The sequence below is a fragment of the Athene noctua genome, chromosome Z, assembly GCF_965140245.1.
Source record: "Athene noctua chromosome Z, bAthNoc1.hap1.1, whole genome shotgun sequence".
NCBI classification, from domain to species: Eukaryota; Metazoa; Chordata; class Aves; order Strigiformes; family Strigidae; genus Athene; species Athene noctua.
In genome coordinates this window covers 20,962,814-20,980,238 of record NC_134077.1, presented here as the reverse complement: position 1 = coordinate 20,980,238, position 17,425 = coordinate 20,962,814, and the positions used below count along the sequence as shown (strand labels likewise).

The 17,425-nt window shown below is 39.5% G+C and overlaps 1 protein-coding gene across 3 annotated transcripts in view; it reads right to left on the bottom strand.

The window, feature by feature from the left end:
• The window catches only part of GPBP1 (GC-rich promoter binding protein 1), a 48,882-nt gene extending 41,051 nt beyond the window's left edge, over positions 1–7,831 (bottom strand). The window contains exons 1-2 of one of the 3 annotated variants that reach the window (XM_074932150.1): positions 6,697–7,831; positions 5,900–5,967 (exon numbers count right to left, since the gene is read on the bottom strand). The gene's annotated coding sequence lies outside the window, so the exon portion shown is untranslated. The remainder of the gene's footprint in view (positions 1–5,899; positions 5,968–6,696) is intronic. The other 2 variants (XM_074932151.1, XM_074932149.1) reach the window with 2 other exon arrangements.
• Between the last annotated feature and the right edge of the window lie 9,594 nt (positions 7,832–17,425).

Here is a 17,425-nt window from a genome sequence, read left to right as displayed (position 1 = left end):
TGTTTGGAAATGGTTTCCAGGATTAGTTGCTGTACCACCTTCCCACGGACTGAAGTGAGGCTGCCCAGTCTGTAGCTCCCTGGATCCTCCTTCTTACCCTTCTTGATGTCAGAACTGACATTTGCTCTCTTCTTAGTACTCAAGAGCCTCTCCCAGTGACCATAAGACCTCTCAAAGATAACAAGGATGGCCTTGCAACGGCATCAGCTGGCTCCCTCTGCACTCATCAGAGCATCCTGTCAAGCACCATGGATTTACGTGTATCTTAAATAAGTGTTCCCTAACCTGATCCTTTCTCCACCAAGGGTGGAGAAAAAAAGCACAGCAGAACTTAAGATGACAAGGACATGAGATCAGAGACTGTCCCCGCCCAATTTTACGGGCATGTTGTTTAACTTGCCTAACCAGTATTTAGCTGGCAAAGGAAACAGAGAGTCCCACTGGTACTGAAGAGATTCAACTTCAGGGAGGACTCTAAGTGTACAAAATAGCCCAGAAAGCTGTCTTCAATATTTAAGGCAGGTTTCCTTACCATTGACAAGATACATTTGGTAACACTATTTGTCTGAACTATCAGAATAAATAAAAACAGCTGTGTTTTTTCATAATGTCCTAGTATGAATAAACAGATTAGTGACATCTGTATAATAAAGAAAAGGCTGGTCAGTATAATAGTAAAATAGCCAAAACACCTACAATCTAAAAACTTAGTTTACTAAAAGACTGTACGCTTTTGGCCATCTTATAGATTTACCATATTAATAAATACATCCAATTTAAATGGAGCTGACCAAAATTTTACAGGAAATTCTAAATTAATGCTAAAAGTTAGGAAAAAACCCCTGACAGATGAACCCATCTCACCAGAAGCTAGAGACAAGGAAAAACAGTTTTGCTTTTTTAGTTTCTGTACTTACTTGTGCTCTGTGGATACTATATTATTTTACAGGAAGCAACTTCTGTGACACTGGGATTGTCAGAAAATAATTAAAATAAAAGACAGTATCAACTCAAATAGCTAGGAATACTTGAAGCTTGTGAGTGGAGCAACAGTTAACAGGGAAAAAAATAAGGAACCTTCAAGCCATGAATTCCCAAAGTTAGAAGGCAGATAAGAATTGAAACTTCTTGATGCTCACTGAAGACTAGTTTAGAAATTCAGTCTATTGATTTGCACAGAGAAACCCATGAACAGAGTAAGTATTCAAAGCACATGGATATATGCACATTCATAGTTTTCAGGAAAGTCTAAAATTAGCATGAACACATATCTAAATGGCACATACCTATAATTTTTTACCTAATGCCTCATAGATTATTATTACCCTAAATACAACACACCACAAACTACATGTGGGAACCTTAACTCCATCCCTCAGCTACACACTTGTTTGACAACCCATCCTCATCATAATTTTTAGTATATTTGTGAGTTAAAAGAAGGTTGTAAACCATCAAAATCAAACTATACTACAGTGTTACGACAGCAGAAAAAATAAAAGGTTATCTATGATTCAGTGGCTCAAATTTGTTGCTACTGTTGCTGCTTTGCTTTCTTGGTAATGAGCTACTGCAAGTATATCAAATCCTTATCTAATCAGGAAGACAAATGAAACGTTTGTATGAATTTCAGAGGGCTCCAATAAGCAAGTCTTTATGACATCTTAGAAAAGAGTGACCATCTAACAAGAAGGGAAAGGAGACACAATTTTCTAGGACAGAATTAAAACTTGAGTATTTACTATCAGAGTATGCCAAACACCAACTGTACTGCATTTCATGACAACAAAAAGAAAAAGCTATTTGCTAAGGTTTGTTTGGTTTGTTTGTTTGTTTTTTTTCCTGAAGCAGCATCAGCAGCAAGCAAAGTCCTCCCTAAAACAGAGTAATTCTGGAATAACCGAGCAAGAGAATAAATTGTCCCTTCAGTTCTCTCACTTATGGCCAGCTTCAAATATTTATTCCACCTCTTTAGCACCAGGCATAGAAAAACTACAAAATTTTGTTCTGAATTAGGTGAAGATACTATAAGCACAAATCCTAGCTATCAGACTACACAGTCTCTCCACGAACAGAAACGTTCAGGATTTTCTTCTCAAACTAATCAGGTCTTTAAAATAACCTACTCCATCAAAAGTTTTTCTTTCTGCCACAAAATATATATTTTTTTTTAACAAAAAATTTGTGGTAACAGATGAGTAGCACTAATTTAAAGTTGGTAAAAGTAAGCTTTAAGTATTTGTTTAAACCCTATACATCTCTAATTTTGATCCCCCATTTGAAGACACAGCTTATTAGAGACCTTCCTTACTCCGTTATTAATTTAGTTTGAAAAAAGAAAAATAATCTTATTTCAAGTTATTTTGCTATCCAAAATTTGCATGTCAATAAACCGGAACATTCAAATCCTCACACAAGCTTTACAGAATTTTTGAAAATGGAAGCATTTATACTTACCACAAAATGCTGCAAAAGCATGACAACTACTTGAACTAAAGATTATTTATTTATTTTCTCCCCATGTAAATGCACAGCCACAACAACCCAATAAGCTTAACTCTTTACAACCAACCCTTTAACACTTTGAAGAAAAAGTGTGCATGTCACTCCCCCCCCCGCCCCCCGCCCCCCCCCATTTCAATGTAGAAGACTGTTTACAGACATGTAATTTACAAAGAAGGTTAAGTTTGGATACGGTAATTCTCTCAAGTTCTTTGTTTCTCAAAAAAATTATTGTCAAAGACTAACACCTCCAATAAAAGGAAAGAGAGATGAATCTTTAAAGGTCTTCTCAACAGACATTTACAGTCGTTGAACAGACATTAAAAAGTTATGAACAATTCAGCTGAAGCATCTTCTTTCTCAACTGTACTACTGCAGAGCAAGTAAAATCTCCAGTTTTAATCTCGCTGTCCCCACCATCCAATACAGAACTGTTCTGATTATTCTAGCACTGGACAATAAAGAAGAATGAAAGAAAACTTCCATATGTTTTTTTAATTTACCTTTTTGTCTCATCTTTTTAAAAGAAGCATAAGAACTAAGGCTTTCTGCAGAATACTGAGGAAGGAGTGAGGTCCTCTGTCAAATCTGAACACTTCCAGAAGACTTGTGACATTGCCTAGGTATGAGAAGTGTATGAAGTCGAACTGTAACAATCAATTATTTCACCACTGAAAGCCAACACATTCTCTAATACAGCCACAGCCCTAAAATCTAACTTTATAGTCACTTAGAAAAAAAAAAACAAAAAAAAAAAAACTAAGGAAAAGCCACCTTCAATTATACTTAGGACTCAAGTTCATTGTATGAGGACGAAAGAACTAAAGCACATCATCTTTGCATACGGATCTACAATGTCAGCAGACCTGGGTGGACATTGGTGTTCCAACAATCCCAACCACTGCTGTTTACCACATGGACCCCTTTCTATACATGGATATGGTTCAGAAGCAACTGGGTTTACAGCACTTCTGTGAATCGAGTATTAAATGTCATAGCAATCAAAACATCTTTTAGAAAAAGTTTTAGAAACAGCTGAAATTAATGAAAGCTTCAAATACCTTCAACATCACTTTTATTAAAAAAAAAGATTTTCCTTCTTGCACTGTATTTATTAAATGTAAATTGCACTGTATTTATTAAATGTAAATTTAAATAAGCAAACTATTTCATAACACAGGGTAACTTCATATTTGAAGGTAAACTACAACCAGATTCCTTCTGCTTGAAACCCTACACGCTTGCAGCACCATTTAGTGGAAAGCTGGAAAAATGCTAATCTTGGCTTTTGCAAGGTTCAAAGTCCAAAAACTGAAGTGTTGGTGCACAACATCACCACCCATTCAACTTACATTATGTAACAAAATCACCAGGAGTTCTTTTGCACTTTGGAGTCTTCAAAAGGATGTGAAGGAAAAAAAAAAAAAAAGTTGAAAAAAGCAGCGGTTTTGACATATCCTGAGCATCTAGAGCAGAAAAACAATTCTTTCAGCAGTTTCCCTGTTTACCCAAAATATAAAATGTTAAAGAGTTGAGAGCACCACATAGGGCATTATCATCAGTTACTGTGTAATACTACTGCTCAATCACATGCAGTAACAAAAACCAAAACAAAAAGCATGCCAAGTCTCATTTAAATTCGTTTACATTGAAGTCTGAAAATTAGTTCTTGCAGGGTAGAAGTTACTCCTCGTACTAAAAAATAAAAGGAACTTCTCAGAAGTTGTTGATAAACAATCACTGTCACACTTTTATCCACACATTTTAAACAAGAACCTCATTGGAATGGAGGGAGAAAAAAAAGTGTAAAATACATTAACTTGTGAAGTACTAACAAAGATAAATATCTACACAATTTCCCTATACCATTTTACAAGTGTAATTCAACTTAAGCTTTGCTTCAAGTTTAAACTCTGCTTACTCTTAAAAGCTTCCAACAGTTTTTTCACACAGCAGAAAAGCTTACACCATTCAAGATAATTTCTCAATAGAAATGTACTCAATTTTAGGATTCTACCAGAATAAACGCATGAGTAAAAGAGCCAAGCTGCTGACAGTTATTCCAGTACAAAAGCTATGTTTACGTCAAGGCTTAAAGTACAAGCTTTTGGAGGCAAGGACCTTATCTTCATAGTTCTCTGCAACCCACTTAACAGATCATCAGCACTATACAAATAAAAATCTAAAGACGGAATTAAAGTAGACCAGGGCGCTAGACATTTTCTCCTCAACAGTCCTCATCCAAGCATGAATTTTGCTTAGGGTACAAGGGCACATGTAAAACATGCCTGAATCCTTGTCAAATACATAGGCATACAAATAAGAACAAATGCACTTCCCAAGCGCAAACACGGTGGAAGAAAAAAAAAAAAAAAAAAAAGAATTATCCTACCAGCAAACAGAAATGTAGACAGAGTTAATTTAATGAAGCTAAAAAGCAAACTCTTCAAAACATCCAGAAAGAGATGTCACTCAAAATAGTAAGTGGGTGATGCAGCAACTGATTTCCATGAGAGCCTCTTGTCAGGAGGTAAAAGTAACTCACAGCACCAAAAGTAATTAGCTTGAAAAAAGAGACACATCACTTTCTATGAGTTAAGAAACAAGTACTTGTATTACTACTGCTTATGACCACACAATAGACAAAAATCAAATTAAATGGCCACTCACTCCTGAACTCTTTCCATTTACCAAATGCTTTCAATCAGAACACAGATCCATTCAACTAAAGGAACTAGGAAGATCATTCTTCTCTGTTGGTCTGGTCCCTTCACACGTGGCTCAGTTCATTCAGTCAATCCCCAGTCACACTGAGACTCGATGTGAGAAACACCACAAGCCACAGCCACAAGAGATTACAGCCACAGCCAGAAGAGATTACAGAAACAGCCTCCTATTCATGTTCCAAAGTTTCGATGTTTTCAAGACAACAAAACTGAAATTTAAAATAACAAAACAGCAAGGCCATCCAAAGCAAGCAAAATGGTGAAGCTAGATCAACTTTTAGATACTGACAAGACAACACACAGAGTCTTTCACTTGTGGTCAAAATACCAAGTTACAGGGGGAAAAAAAACCCACTGTAATAATCTTTAGGTACAGTTTTACATGCTTAATTTTACTTTTTATACAAGGCTTTAACACGAACCATCTTTCCAAACATCTTTGCATTGCCCTTGGAGAAAACCTTTTTCCTTTTTATTAGCTCACTACTATTATTACTTCAGCACTGCAGAAGCCCTTTAAAGTTTTTTAAAAGGTGGTGACGAAGGTAAATGTGTCGTTTTTACCAGACATTCAATTTACAGTCTACCCAATAATGCTTTAATTGTTTAAAGCCTTATCAATAATCAAGGTGGGGTAGGGAGGAGAGAACTTTAGTAAAATTACCACTGACCTTTGAATTAAGTTGTTCTGCCCATCTTTATTTTCTTTGAGGCAGTAGCAATTCAGCTGAATGCAAACCTACAAAAAAAATATTGTAAACATATTAATTTCAACATTTAAACTACATCTATCTTCAGAAACATTTAACCTCTATGGGAGGAAGGGGACAGCAATACATCTGAAAATAACACCTTAGTTAGCTGACCACTAGATTTTGGTTTGAATCCTTCCAAAAAGGTGGAGGTTTTCAGTAATATTATACTTCAGACCCGTCAGACTCATTCATGCATATACAGAATAAGAAATTACTTTAAACCCAACCTTAAAAAACTAATACATTAAAATGCTAGTTTGCATGGGCAGTAAATTAGGTTTTGGTAAAAATATCTGCCTTCCATAAATGACAAAGAACAGTGGAAGGAAATTAAAATGAAAAAGAAGACTGAGATGTGTAAAACATCCAGCAGACTTGTTCAGTAAGTACAATAGATCATTGCGGAGACTACAGTATTAACATGAAGGCTAAATTACCTATGGATTCAGTCTAGGTGTATGTATTCTTTAACCTCCCAGAAAAAAACCCCCACACTCCTACCTACACATTTCTCCTTGTACATATATTCTTCAAATTCTTAAGGAATTATTTCATTATTAAAAACAGCGACTAAAAATTAGATTCTGCAAGCTCTTTTCAATGTTCTCAAACAAAATAACAATCTCTAGGCAGAAAATGCTACTGGTTTAACCATTCTATTGGTAAAATGTTTATTCAAGTGTAAATTGATTTATAAATACTACATCACTTACCTAATCCAAAAGGACCGCACAAGGTGTTAGCACTGCGTGACTTATATTTTTCCAGTTTGTTTTCCTTGAGATAATATCCCGAGTTCTTGTTGATACTACATTCGTAGCTGTTTGACATAGGTTTGACCTCACAGAAATCAACTACCCATCCTTCTTGTTTACAGATTCCACAAGACTATTTCCAGTATTTGCCAAACCTGTCTTAATTTTTAATCTTTGAGTTTCTTCTCTTGTCTATTCCATGTACATATCACTATAAGAAGCATCAGCTCCAGGTGAAATAAATACGCTTTTTACACCACAAACTGTGAAGCCAAAAATCCAAATTTCACATCTGAACTGTGCAGCATTTCCTAGCTTTGGGTAGCAAAGGCATTTGTAAACAACAGCTATCTGGATACCTCCATACTGCTTATTGGCAACAACATCTTTCAACAAAAATATTAAATAAAATATAAATGAAAAAATGATAAACAAACATCTATTAGATTCTTCATTTAGAGAATAGGTCTCACTGCAAAATGACAAAAGGCTATGGCAGAAAATCTAAAAAATAAGGTAAGGGGGAAAATACCTTCCATGAAACTTTTCAGCAATTAACCTGGAGCCAATTAACAAAACTGGTTACGCCTATGACTCAAAACAGAATGTTGACTAGAAGAAAAAAGTATCTAAAAGCAAAAAAGCACTTTATTTTGGCAGCTGAAGTATTCAGAACATGATAAATTTAGCCATGTATCCATGTCATGACGACAAAAGCATCCAAGGGTAAAGTGCTCAGCTCTGCTAGAAAGAAAAAGCTCACGACTTCAAACTTCCAATTCACTTCTCAGAAGCCTTTCCAGGACGAAGCACACAGACAAATAATCCCAGAACAGTGTCCGGTATTTCTCCCCTTTCACAAGAAGCAGCTGGTGCAGGTCGGTTTCCGCTTTTCTCCTATCAGATAAAGCAAAAGGCTGCAAACATCCAGGACTCTTCTCTGTAATCCAAACTGCCTACGGTAAAAAGAACCAGAACAGTCAGTTGTCCCTTTTGAAATACGAACTAGCGTCAGCCAAAGACATAAGCCTGAATCTTACAAAACAACCACACATGCAAACAGGGAGCCGAAGCGAGTGCAGAAGCCCCGGTTAAACCTCCGCTCACATCGCGGAGACAGCAGCAGGCATGTTTATCGGAGAAGGCAGCCTATCAGCGAAAACGTTCTCCTGCCTCTCATTCCCTTCCCACCTCCACCCCCCCCCCACAAAAAAAAAAAAAGGGGGGAAGAAAAAAGGGGCAAAAAAGGAGAGGAAAGGGCATTTCTCTTTTTATTGATAAAGATGAACGGGTCTGCAGAAGGCACCCCCGCGGGGGAGGCGCTGACCTGAGCCGGGGACACCGAGCATGGGCACAGCACAAGCCCGGGGGAGTGGCGGGAGCCGCCTGGGGAAGCCCCAGCGCGCCGCGGGGGAAGCCTCTCCGCTCCGGGGAAGCCTCTCCGCTCCGGGGCCGCCCGCCTGCCAACCGCGCGGGAAGAGCCCCAGCTCCCCGGCCACGACCGGCCGTGCAGCGCGGCGGCGGGCTCCGGGACGGGCTCCGCCGGCCCGCGCCGGGCACTCGCCCTGCCTTCCCGGGGGGCGGCGCCGCCACCGCGCAACGGCCGCCGCCACCGCCGGAGGGACCGGGGGCGGCTCCCCCTGCCCTCCCCGAGGGCGGGCCCGGCCGCGCGGCGGGGGAGGGAACGCCCGGCGCCCCGCACGGCAGTACCCGCCCCGGCCCCGCCGCGCCTCCCTTCCCGCGGCGCCCCCGGCCCGGCGCCGCCAGACCGCCCCTGGGCGGAGGAGGGGGTGGGGTGTGCCCCGGGCCCGGCGGCCTCCGCTCCCCGCCCCCCCGCCGCGAGCCGCGGGTGTCACGGGCGCGAGAGCGCCGCACGCGCACACCCCCCGCGCGCGCACGCAGCCACACACACACACACACACACACACACACAGAGCCACACGCACACACGCACCCCCCCCCGCTCGCCTCGCTCCCAAAATGGCGCCGCTCCGAGCCGCGATGCTCCGCGCGCACAAGCCTCGCGAGAGCCGCCGCGCGACCCCGCGGGAGCCCGGGGCGCGGCTTCCGCCCCGCCCCGCCCCGCCGGCGGGAGCCCCTCTGCCGTGACGTCACGGAATGATCCCGAACGTTCCGCGCGGGGCGGCGGGGGAATCCCCAACGCGCGCGCGTCCCGCCCGCGGGAGTCCCCGGCGCAGCCGTAATTAACCGTGCAGCGGCGCAGCCCCGCGGCCCAGCCCCTACCGGCGCCGGCGGTACAACGCTGAGGTGCCGAAACGGGTCACCAGCGCCGGGCCACGGGTCGGTGGAACCAGCCCGGGCGGGCGCCGCGGGGCCCCCGCGTACGTGGGCGGGAACGGCGGGTGAGCGTAGCACCGGCCCCGAGAGCCCCCGGTCCCGAGAGTCCCGACCGCTGCTGGCGGCTGCGCCGACCCCGGCTCTGCCGCGCCTCAGCGAGGCTCGGCGCTGCCCGCACCGGCAGCGGCGCTAAACCGTGGCGCCGGTGGGGGCCGAGGCGAGTGAAAGAGCCAATAACCGCCATTTAAACGGACAACGACAGAAATCGGCACCTTCGCCGAATCGACAGAAAACAGCTCTAATTTACAAGCACACCAGTGGAAACGCGCCTAACGTCCATGCAGTCGCTCAGTGTCTGCCTTTTTGAAAGAAACATGATGGATATTTGCAGCCCGGGAACTAAACGTCTAAATTAACGGTTTGCAGTTTTGAATTCTCATTTCCACTCAAACCAAATTAGACTGCAATTAATTAGGTGAAAAATGAAATATACAAAATTATGTTTAAATATCATTAGAAAGAGTACTGGCAAGTGTTCTTAGAGCCTGGATTATGATTCCGGCTCTTCTTTCAACAGTTTCCACTGAGACTTTAGGTATTGTAGGAACTGAAATTATGCACTGGATTTTTTTACAAAAGTGTCTCAAACTCCTGACAAACAGTAGGATTTTTTTAATATATAAAAGGCAAATATATATGCCCTCAAAAGCAGCCGTTTTCATCATTTGATTACATTACCGGAAAGCAACAAGTACTAGAAAAAAATACTAAAAATCAAGTGAGAAAATCAGAAAGTAGATAAATACATGAGAGTTTCATCTTTAACAGAAGCTCTGAAACGGCTTTGGTCGCATTTACCTTCAGCTCAACTCCAAATAATCAGCCCCGTTCCAATTTCTAACAGCAACAGTGATTTTCCAGGTTCCCACCACAATTTTGATTGCATTGCAATCTCCTTTCTCTACCTCATCCTCGAAATTATTTGTCCTTTTATTAACCTTGACCTGTGTCACAGAAGTGAGGCTTCCCAGGTGGGGTGACTGAGCATACCCCGTGTCCCTGGGTTATTTTCACAGTCTTGCCAAGCCCAAAACCATGGGCAGTAAAGGCAGAGCAGTGCCCTGCCACCCGGCACAACAGAACCACTGTGCCAGCCAAGGAGCCGAGTCTGATGCGCCACTGGGACCATAGTACCAAAACTGACCTCACTCAAGTTTTCATTTTTGAAACCTTTTTCAAACCAGTAATTTATAACCTACATATTGATCAATTTAACCCATATCAGACTTACGCAGCAGTAGTATCTAGAAGCTAAAGGGCTTGTTCAATCAAAAGTCAGCAGAAACATCTCAGGACTCTAGGGCTCACTATGCTGCGTGATTCAGACACATGTAATACCAAGGAAGCTCTGACCAAAGGATCATATACAAGTCCCAGAGCAACATACACAATCGTAAAATATGATGGGTAACAGTATCTGGGAAAACAAGATAAGAGGTGAACACAAAGCAACATGAAAACAAAGCATATGGAGTCAATAAAGCATCTCCAAGCCCCCTTGACAACACACACTTAAGGCTATATTAATGATCTGAAATGAGCTTTCAACTCATTTGAGTGAGTTATGGCAAAAGCCTTCACACTGCACAGCTATTCTGGGTATCTTCTGACTTTGCAATACATTAAATACCGTGCGTATCAAAAGAGAAATACAATAAGCAGCAGGAGAGTATCAATTTACCCATACCAGTCCTCCGAATAGGTTTCTGTTTGTGCCACTTCATACATGATCCTTCTGTTTCCTTCCGGTTACAATAACCACGTCAATTTCAGTAACCACAGAAAACGCTGTGATAGTCACTGAAGAAATTAAACCAGTAATGGGAGATAGATTGGATTTATATCTCTAATTGTTTCATAAAAGAAAGTATAATGCCATTCCCACTTCACAAAATTCAAGGCTTTGGCCCAGCAAACAGCTGAGGTTATGTCCTTACCTTACTGACAGCAGTGGCAAACCTTGATCAAGACCTCTTCTCCTTTAATGCACTTTAGTTTACATGTCACAAGCATTCAAGCAGTTCCAGCAAAGTCAACAGGACATTCTCAGCATGCAAAGATTAGTTTAAAGGAATTAATTTGCAAGCCTGCTGGCATGTGAATTTGGTTTGTGAACAGGTTTCTGCCATGCACAGCCTAACTATATCAGCTGGTTCTCCTGGTATACACAGAATTTATACCCGAAAAGGAATGCTTCTGCTAATAGAGGTTGTTTTACTTGTGTGGGGAATAATTAACTACACGGATAAAACCCTATGTATTCCATTACTGACAAAGAAATTCTAGCATAAACACTGTCATTGTCGTGAAGGACAAGAGGAAAGACAGAAGATTGCCAGAACAGCAAATCTGTGAAGCAATATTTATAGCCTTTTCGCTTGTAAAACATGTTATTTCATCTTCTGAACCCAAACTGTACCTGGATCTTCCGAAGTATGTAGAGGGTGAAAGCGATAAAGTGATTGATATTTAACAAACAGCTTCTGGAACTAGGTAGGCTGAGCAGAACATGTCTGTTTTGGAAAACTGCTATGGGAGGTTATGATGACATTCATGCTGGAAATAAATATTATGGGGGAAGATACATCCATATGAACAGTTAGTTCTCTTTTGTTAAGCAAACTTGGAGAAGTAGGCCCAGATTTTTGCCACAGATGCTCACACGTTTTTAGAAGTCCTTTCAATGAACCACGACATAAGCAAAGGATAACTCACGTGGAATCTAGACAACAATTGATTTAAGAACAAGCTAATAATTACTGGTTTTGAATGACTGAGGTACCTCTGCATAGTCTGATGAAGAGGGAAGACTAACATTTAAAACTTTGATCCAGATTGAGTATTCTGAATACTATATGTAATACAAGGTTCTGTTTTGTGTACATCAGACTACAGACTGTGAGATAACTGAAGAGATAGTTCATTCCATATCCAGTACTGTCTACATCAGTATATGACAGCATTTAATAAATACAATGAAATAAAATACGTGGGAAATGCTGAGGTATAAGAAATGAAACCAGAAACATTTTAACTCCCAGGAAATACTAACCATCCATATTTAAGTACAAGTCTTAGAACTCATTTTAATATGAAAAATGTGTAATGAATTTAAAATTATTTACTGCACAAGTTTGGATGATGGGATGCAGTACAACACCAAAAGTTAAAAAGGTATTTTGGCAGGCACCTGAAATGTGCTGGCTTTCATTTTTTTCTAGGAGTTGAATACAAGATACTTACATAAGTATATTATACACTCAGACTGTTAATTAAGGAAATATTAAAGAAAAATACGGAAACATACTTAATTCCTTACTATTACACATTTTTTGTGTCACTCCTGAAGATGTACAAAGCACTTGACCTTGTACTAAAACACGCAGTGAGACCAATATACAATCAATCTGAACCAAAGAATCAGGCAAAAGGCCAAAAGCAAAATTTTCATATAACAGGTTTAAAATGTGGTTAATAAAGATTTGATCCAGAAAGCTTCTGGCACAGTGATCCCAGTATTTAAAAACTAGAAAGAAAATGGCCACCTAATACCACTAATAAAAAAACCAGTCCTAACATATGTTCTTCTCAGCAGAGGAATATTTGTATAATCAGATCCCAAATACAGTGAGAATTCATCAGTGTGAACAGTTTTAATAAACAGTCCTATTGCAAAGTTTTAAATATCTTTCAGCTGCATGTTCACAATACAAAACATTCTGTAACAAAACAAAAAGAATTGTACAAAAGTATGTAGCATCTAGTCATTAACATCTGCAGTAACATGATAAACACTCGTATAAAGTATCTGGGTTGTCTATTTATGTGTATTATCCCTTCCAGAAAAGGAAGATAAGATGGCTTTTCTGACTGCTTTAGGATTTCACTGGGTCCACCTACTGATAGATAAAAGTGTTGAAAAATTGTTATTGATTGATAAAATTGTTTTATTTGTGAAATAAAACAATGGGATTTGACTGCATTAAATAATTGACCATCAATATTTGCATCATAGGATGTATAACCTCTAGTTATTCGATTTTTCAAGAGTTCTGAGCATCTCTGTGTTCAATGCACTTTAATACAATTAGCAAGTTCTAAACAGGTGTGAATATTAAAACATAAGTGCTTGTTGACTCATTCTCTTCTGAAGAACTTAAAATCACCACTGACTTTGACAGGAGTAGCATTCTGAGCAATAAAGCTGTAGGTAACAGTTCATATTTTGAAGCAATACCTAGGTAATAATTTTGAATGACACATAAGTATGAATTTGGCTGATATTATTGAAATTAATTGATCATTTTATCTCTCTCAAGAAAATGACTGTTTCTACCTGAAAGAATCAATACCCTGGTGACACTATTGAAAAGCCAGGACAAGAACTTTGAGGCCATTCTTCTACTTACACTAACTGGAGGTAAAAAGATCATTAAGAATAAAGCTTTTAAAAGAGCAGGGTCTCAATTTCAAGTTTTTTGCCTGTATTGTAACTGAAAACAGCCTGACTAGTAGCTTTTCCTTTTTAACAGTAAAAGCATCCATCTCCAAGAATGCATTTCAGAAACATTGGGCAGTATTAAACCAAGGGTTATTTGAAATTACTTTAATGGTTTATCTCCATTAAGTAGTATTCCTTTCATGTAAGTTATCCAGCTAATGAACTGAGGTTAAAAGGGTGCAACTGTTCTTCAAATACACCCCAGATGAATACTGTCTACTTGGTATTTATTCTGTTGAAGGATAAAGTCATGCTGTACTCCTTCTCTAAAATATAAGCAAGTAAATACTAAACATACTCAACTTCTGCCCTGGTCCACCCAGGAAAGTGAAATAAGAGCAAGTAAATACACACTGTTCCAAATTTCACAAAGAAGGAACTTATAATAATTATTAATCACTAGAAACAGTTTAGATGAAGAGGAACAAGCTGAAGAAATTATGAACTGAACATATAATACCAGGTGACGAATTTTTTCATATTTGTCTTTACCCTACCCTTTCTCTCTATAAAATGAAGTTCCTGTACTTTCCCTAAAATGAACCTACCTAACTTGAACTTAGAGCATGTTAATTTTGAAATAAGGAGACCAAATGACCAGCATGATGATAGGATCTTGCACATACTTAAACATGAGCAGATCTCATTTTAATGTGGTTCATTTCATAGTCAAATCTATTTGCTTCATCCCTTTTTCTTTAATATTGTATGACATCAACTTGACGTTCCCCCCTCCCCCCCATTTTTAATGACTAGATTAATTTAGAAACTTTTTACATCCAAGTAAAGTGAAGAAAACCATTTTTTGTAAACATCTTCTACAAGTTTTGCCAACCCTCAATGTACATATTACCATTTTTTGAAAGCATGTGTATTTACTACAAAGACTTACATCAGAAAACTGGCCCAAGAGATGTGTGTTGTTTCTGTATGCAGACAGACCTGATGCAGGAATTGATGTAGAAAAGACTGTGTCTTCCCAACTGTATTAACTGATCTAATTAACAGAATCATATCTCCCTACCCCACCCCACAGCCCTCCCCCCCAAAAAGATACACTGTTTGTTAGAACTGTTTGATAGAACTGCTAGAAGCCTAGATTTTGTCATATATAGTAAACACAGTCATATATAATAAACACAGTTTAAAGATCTTCTGAGTTTTGTGATGCAATCCCCAAAAAGAATTACTATCAAGGTTGATAGAGTGGGCTCAGGTGTTGCAGTTCCTCACCTTTATTACCAATCAGCCTTTGAGAGAAAAAAATGCTTCACATATGACCAGAATAATATTTACTTACAAGTATTTTCAAGAAAGACTAAAACCAGCTTTCTGACTAGCATGCTTCTTCCATCTTTAAATCAGGATGAAATATCCCAGCAAAGCTTAAGTTTTCTGAGAAGGTTAAATGCAAAAAGTTAAAGAGAGAAATCTACCTCTTCTCAGCTGAACCTCTTTCCCTGTATTTCCTTTCATGGACAAAACCAGGCAGCTAAGGTTTCTAGTATATATCTGCTGTGTGGTTCTGTCATCTGAAACTTTGCCAAAAAAAAAAAACCAAAAGAACCACACAAAAACCCAAAAAGCAACCCAAGGAAATTAATGGTATGAAAGACTGTGAATAGGGTCAAAAGCAAATTAAATATTTCCTCAGAGTTATCTTTCCAGAGCTATGCTATGCTGTTTTCCAGGTCCCCCCGAACAAATCTGAGTCTCTCTTTAATTCGTTCAGAATAGCAAATTTAGAATTATGGTTCCTTCCTACAGGACACCTACCCAACCTAAGTGATACTCACACTCTTACATAGTGGTATATTTGCATGTTGCTATTAGAAACTCCTTGTATTGGTAAACAAGTGGAAGATAACTCTGAATTTTAAATCACTAAAATACAAATTTTAATCTATGAAGACGACAGAATAGCTTCAAATCAGCATTGCCTTGTTTGATTTTCACTTCTTCCAGAGATCCTGCATTCGGCTTTGGCTGAGTTTTTTCAACTTTTGTGTGCCTTAGTTTTCACATCTGCAGAATAGAAGTGCTTGTGTATCTTTGTGAACTTTTTGAAAGACAACAATGATTCTTTCTGTAAATCTGCTAATTATTATAAATTGGCTCAAAAGAAATAGGCAAAACAACCTCAAAACACAAGTACACGGCTTCCTGTTTAGGAAACATTCCTTCTCAGTCCTTCCAAAACAATGATATCTTATTACACTACACTAACTTTTCCAGAATGGCTAATAGCATTTCTTTACTAAATAAAAGCAAGTTTCCTGTAAGTATTTTTCAAATTATGATAGCTATTGTCTATGCATTTAAAATATTTTGAGAGACAGCACAAGCACAATGGTTTTTTCCTTCATACAACATGACTCATCTGTCATTATAAAATGAAAATTAGCAAGGTGTAATACTAAGGAGAAATTGTTTCTCATGATGCTCTTAATTGTGTACAACTTAATCACACACCTACCCTTTCATCTAAAGCTGCACTCCTTTCCTAACAGTAAGTAATACAGGGGAGGTACTCGCTCATTTGTTTTGCTATGCGCAGCTGACCAACAGTTGTTTTCAGTTGCATTGCAGGTGAAGTCACAGTTTGAAGACAATCAGAAAGACACTTTCTCTAAGCAAGAAGCTCTTCCTGGGAAAGCCAGACCCTCAAGGGAGTGCAGGGTTCATCCCCTTCACACCAGAATTATCCCATCCTTTCAGTGGTAAAAACAGGAGGGCTGTTGTATGATGCAGGCTAAGGTGGGTCCCTGATAACAAGCCTGACTTAGACTATCTCTGTAAAATGCCCGAGGGAACTGCTGTGGGCAGAAGCTTCAGGGGTGCAAGTCCCTGATAAGGAAGAGGCAGGCAGATGCCACCTGGGAAGTGAGAGGATGCATCACAGGTGCCTGGAAAAGATAGTGAAGACTCTGGAATTGAAGAAAGAGGGAGAAATTCAATATAGACTGTGCAAGCAACATGTAAAAGAGGCTGGAGGGCAACCTGTCCAAGATACTGGCTATCTAGAAACCCCTTGGCACTTTGAACAACAAATAAACCCAAACAAGAACAGTGATTCCAAGTAAGGATGAATCAGAAGGAAGTGCTCACTGAAAAGTGGCATCTCCTTGTAGAGGGGAACTGAGAGAGTGACTTTGCCAGGAGAGCCTGGCTGCCTAAGTTCTTGCTACAATTGCTAAACTTTTATTTACCACTCTGAATATATACAAATGAAATTGTTTAAATTCACAAAAGAAACTATTAAAAAATCCCCTAAAATAAAGTATTTGTTATGCTTACATTACACCATCTCTTAACTAATTACCATTGCTGCATATCTCTAAATCTGCGTAAAACATCCCCTTGCTGTAAATCTGCTGGCTGTTGGTAAGCTTCACCAAAAATAAACTTTTTCCTATTACTAAAATTAAGTTATTATTATTACTGTGAAAAGTAAATAACTTTAAAAATGTAATCCATGTTCTTTAGGGAGAAATTAAACTTTCTTTTTTTATATAAAAATAGCAGGATACTAAAAGCTTGGGAAGGAGGTAAGGTAAGCTATTCCCTTTGAAAATTTAGCATGAGAGTTAAGCAAGCAACACTATTTAAAATAGTCAAACTTCCTTACATTATACAGGAGTCCTGAAAATTAAAGCACTGGGAAACAAACACAAGTAGGGGATTTGGAAACTTACTTTGCGTGTTTATTCTCTATTGCAGACACAATCATCAAAAGCAACATATCTGCACAATGAGCAATGTGATTAACAGTATTAAGATAATACACAAATGGGGTTCCTTCCATCCTCTGATCTCAAAACTCAAAGA